Raw genomic sequence first — 5,747 nt, forward strand, 5'->3', positions numbered from 1 at the left:
GGAAAAGGTCCTTTCAGAATAAAAGTTTTATCTTTATCTTCTTCTTTATTTTTTTTGGCGGTGGGTATAGAACATATGGTATGCATAACTGCCACTTAATGGTATGGAGTGTGGAACAAAATGTTTATTTCGTGTATTAACTATTCATAATCATATCCTATTAATCAATATCGTTTTTCTTTAATTAAGAAAAGGTAGGTAATTTCCTTCATCTTTCTAAACTCTTTCATCATAGATCTTCTCTCTCTCGTATCTCTCTATTTATGGCACCCTTCTAGAACAATGACAAGTATATAACACACGAGCAGATGAAGTATGCAACACAGACAAAATAATTTTTTTTGGGGGGGGCTAAATGTAATTAAAATTATAAAAACTAATGCAAAGATTCACATATGCAAACAAGTTTGAGAGGCCTTGGGTTAGTTTGGTCAGCTATAGATTGTATATATTGTTCCACATCTTTAAAGAAATATGTAAAATATGGCATTTCATTGATAAATGTTAATCTGTGAATGAAAAATTCAGCATTTCCAATAGAAACCTGCATAATATGAGTTACTTCAGCATTTAATTTCCTTCTGGGATTAATCAAATACTTTTTCAACTGGTTTAAATTGAATTGGATATTACGCAGGGAAGGATGCAAAGTGCTTTTGGAATAAATTAAGAATTTTTCTTGTACCAGGTGGTTGACAAACTGATTTTCCCAACTGCTGAAATCAGTCAGCTGCGTCAGGTAGAGAGACGGAGTTAGATGCAAAATCACCAGCCTTTTTCAACAGCATTAAAGTATGAAGAAATGGTATTAAAGACAGGAGAGAATTCTTTGAATTATGCATTGTAAGGGAATCATTTCCACCAAAAACATTAAAGAGCATTCAGCCAGTATCTTTAATAATTTGTCTAGATGTGGGGACAGAGCACCATATGTTAGACAGGAAATCCATTCAGCCTTACTAATTAGCACTCTTACCTTTCAGAAAAAAATCCCTTTGCATTCAATAGTTGAGTTAAGGAAGCTGCTGAATATGCATTCTATGTTCACTGCGATGCACACTGTTTTGCAGCTGGATGCTGCATATCATTTCACTTTGTTGGAAAGATTGTATACTTTCATGTTTGGCTCACATGCTCACAATAAGTGGACTGATGTTCAATTGAAATATTCAGTGTGTCATCATGAGTACTATCCAAACTAAGTGACACTAGGTGGGCTTGTTATATGCTGTGTTTAAAAACCTTCTGGATGGGTTGATTACAATAATGAGAATGCTGGAGGAAATTTAAGGTGAGACTATCCACAAAGAGCTGCACAAACAAGTCGATTACACTGCCAGATTTACTGTAATTTTATAGGACTGCTGGTGGTCTACAGAAAAGTCCTAGGTGAAACAACAATTCTTGTCTGACATGCTCCAGTCAACAAATATGGACCTTACCAAAGAAATTGACCTTACTTAAGCCCACAGACAGACTTTGAAAGACCACTGCTAAGACGAGAACGTTGATAAGCTGTGGTGTATAGTGACTGAAACATGAAACAGTTGCAATATGTCTACTATTGCCAAATTAAAAAGACCAAAACAAACATCTTGCAGACTGTGATTGCTGAAATCCTGAGGTGTTAGGTTTTGATTTTCTTTTGTGCAAGTATTTTGACCATTTCTTTGCTGTTTATTTTGTTTTTTGGGTCTTGCTTTCTTACATTTATTTCACTGTGTTATATTTTGTTTGATATTTTCCATGTTAATTCTTTTGTGTTTGGATGCTTTTATTCATCTAGACTTATATTTGTTATACATCTCCCCTGGGGTTTTTTGTTTTTCTGTTTCTACTATGCTCTGGCTAATTTCTTTCCCTTCTTCACCTGCTCTGCCTTCCCTCTGCCACAGCTGCTCCACATTTTCCCTGATTAGCTCTTCTGGTCCGATTGTCATTTTACTCCCCTGCCTCAGTATACAGGTCCTTCTCAAAATATTAGCATATTGTGATAAAGTTCATTATTTTCCATAATGTCATGATGAAAATTTAACATTCATATATTTTAGATCATTGCACACTAACTGAAATATTTCAGGTCTTTTATTGTCTTAATATGGATGATTTTGGCATACAGCTCATGAAAACCCAAAATTCCTATCTCACAAAATTAGCATATCATTAAAAGGGTCTCTAAACGAGCTATGAACCTAATCATCTGAATCAACGAGTTAACTCTAAACACCTGCAAAAGATTCCTGAGGCCTTTAAAACTCCCAGCCTGGTTCATCACTCAAAACCCCAATCATGGGTAAGACTGCCGACCTGACTGCTGTCCAGAAGGCCACTATTGACACCCTCAAGCAAGAGGGTAAGACACAGAAAGACATTTCTGAACGAATAGGCTGTTCCTAGAGTGCTGTATGAAGGCACCTCAGTGGGAAGTCTGTGGGAATGAAAAAGTGTGGCAGAAAACGCTGCACAACGAGAAGAGGTGACCGGACCCTGAAGAAGATTGTGGAGAAGGGCCGATTCCAGATCTTGGGGGACCTGCGGAAGCAGTGGACTGAGTCTGGAGTAGAAACATCCAGAGCCACCGTGCACAGGCGTGTGCAGGAAATGGGCTACAGGTGCCGCATTCCCCAGGTCAAGCCACTTTTGAACCAGAAACAGCGGCAGAAGCGCCTGACCTGGGCTACAGAGAAGCAGCACTGGACTGTTGCTCAGTGGTCCAAAGTACTTTTTTCGGATGAAAGCAAATTCTGCATGTCATTCGGAAATCAAGGTGCCAGAGTCTGGAGGAAGACTGGGGAGAAGGAAATGCCAAAATGCCAGTAGTCCAGTGTCAAGTACCCACAGTCAGTGATGGTCTGGGGTGCCTTGTCAGCTGCTGGTGTTGGTCCACTGTGTTTTATCAAGGGCAGGGTCAATGCAGCTAGCTATCAGGAGATTTTGAAGCACTTCATGCTTCCATCTGCTGAAAAGCTTTATGGGGATGAAGATTTCCTTTTTCAGCACGACCTGGCACCTGCTCACAGTGCCAAAACCACTGGTAAATGGTTTACTGACCATGGTATCACTGTGCTCAATTGGCCTGCCAACTCTCCTGACCTGAACCCCATAGAGAATCTGTGGGATATTGTGAAGAGAACGTTGAGAGACTCAAGACCCAACACTCTGGATGAGCTAAAGGCCGCTATCGAAGCATCCTGGGCCTCCATAAGACCTCAGCAGTGCCACAGGCTGATTGCCTCCATGCCACGCCGCATTGAAGCAGTCATTTCTGCCAAAGGATTCCCGACCAAGTATTGAGTGCATAACTGTACATGATTATTTGAAGGTTGACTTTTTTTGTATTAAAAACACTTTTCTTTTATTGGTCGGGTGAAATATGCTAATTTTGTGAGATAGGAATTTTGGGTTTTCATGAGCTGTATGCCAAAATCATCCATATTAAGACAATAAAATACCTGAAATATTTCAGTTAGTGTGCAATGAATCTAAAATATATGAATGTTAAATTTTCATCATGACATTATGGAAAATAATGAACTTTATCACAATATGCTAATATTTTGAGAAGGACCTGTATATCCTCTCTGTTCTTTGCTGGTTTCTCCTGTTGTATGTACAGGGGTTGGACAATGAAACTGAAACACCTGGTTTTAGACCACAATAATTTATTAGTATGGTGTAGGGCCTCCTTTTGCGACCAATACAGCATTAATTCGTCTTGGGAATGACATATACAAGTCCTGCACAGTGGTCAGAGGGATTTTAAGCCATTCTTCTTGCAGGATAGTGGCCAGGTCACTACGTGATACTGGTGGAGGAAAACGTTTCCTGACTCGCTCCTCCAAAACACCCCAAGGTGGCTCAATAATATTTAGATCTGGTGACTGTGCAGGCCATGGGAGATGTTCAACTTCACTTTCATGTTCATCAAACCAATCTTTCACCAGTCTTGCTGTGTGTATTGGTCCATTGTCATCCTGATACACAGCACCGCCTTCAGGATACAATGTTTGAACCATTGGATGCACATGGTCCTCAAGAATGGTTCGGTAGTCCTTGGCAGTGACGCGCCCATCTAGCACAAGTATTGGGCCAAGGGAATGCCATGATATGGCAGCCCAAACCATCACTGATCCACCCCCATGCTTCACTCTGGGCATGCAACAGTCTGGGTGGTACGCTTCTTTGGGGCTTCTCCACACCGTAACTCTCTTGGATGTGGGGAAAACAGTAAAGGTGGACTCATCAGAGAACAATACATGTTTCACATTGTCCACAGCCCATTGAAACCGATGTTTGGCATTGGCATGAGTGACCAAAGGTTTGGCTATAGTAGCCCGGCCATGTATATTGACCCTGTGGAGCTCCCGACGGACAGTTCTGGTGGAAACAGGAGAGTTGAGGTGCACATTTAATTCTGCCGTGATTTAGGCAGCCATGGTTTTGTTTTTTGGATACATTCCAGGTTAGCACCCGAACATCCCTTTCAGACAGCTTCCTCTTGCGTCCACAGTTAATCCTGTTGGATGTGGTTCGTCCTTCTTGGTGGTATGCTGACATTACCCTGAATACCGTGGCTCTTGATACATCACAAAGACTTGCTGTCTTGGTCACAGATGTGCCAGCAAGACGTGCACCAACAATTTGTCCTCTTTTGAACTCTGGTATGTCACCCATAATGTTGTGTGCATTTCAATATTTTGAGCAAAACTGTGCTCTTACCCTGCTAATTGAACCTTCACACTCTGCTCTTACTGGTGCAATGTGCAATCAATGAAGACTGGCTACCAGACTGGTCCAATTTAGCCATGAAACCTCCCACACTAAAATGACAGGTGTTTCAGTTTCATTGTCCAACCCCTGTATGTTTCCATCGTTTTGTTTCGCCTGCCTGTTTGTACTTCGCTGGTTCATGTCCTGCTTCCTTTGTGCAAACAGTGTAAGAGTTATTTATTTATTTATAGTGTGGAATGTTATCTTTTTGCAGATTATACACAGCTAAACTATTTCAGATCCACTGTTTCTAAAATGTTCCTGTGAATTTTTAAGTGGAACAGGCATTTGGAAAATTTATTATTTTTGAGATACTCAATAAAATAGATTTGATCTGTTTAATGTCAGCCACTTTACAGAAACTCACTTTGGATAAAAGTGATAAACTGTTACGGTTACAGGAGATGGCAGACTGCATAAGTACAACTTAGTGTATGAGAAAAAAGTAAAAAAAGTTAGAAATATTGGGAATATTCTCATAGAAACCAACACACATGGCATTGTTATTGGTGCTGATCAGAGCAAATAGCTAGATTAATATTAGATAAACTTCTGTGAATAATCATTAAAGCTGACTAAATGAGTACACTGGGGTTTGTTTAATAAGGTTTCTATTGTTCTGTAAAAGCAGTGCATAAAGAACACAATGAAAGCCTGATTGAGCACAGAACTATGGCATTTGTGTGAATGTACACAATGACTTTGGGGACGGTTTAAAAACTTTATTTATAAACTCGCTTCTGATGCTGATAAAATTAGGAAGCTGATGTCAAGATTGTTGGAAGAGGGCAGAGTTAGTTTAGAAGCTTTGACTGATTATGTCTTCCACACTTTGCCTCCTCTTTCCTCAGGCCTTCAGGCACGTTCTGCATATCTGAAATACACAAAAGACCACTCTGTCAAAACAGTTTTTCTGGAAGGATAGAAAAACATAATAAAAAACATAAAAATCTAAAACTTTAAATGCTCTCATGTTA

This window comes from Girardinichthys multiradiatus, chromosome Y (genome assembly GCF_021462225.1).
Source record: "Girardinichthys multiradiatus isolate DD_20200921_A chromosome Y, DD_fGirMul_XY1, whole genome shotgun sequence".
Taxonomy (NCBI): domain Eukaryota; kingdom Metazoa; phylum Chordata; class Actinopteri; order Cyprinodontiformes; family Goodeidae; genus Girardinichthys; species Girardinichthys multiradiatus.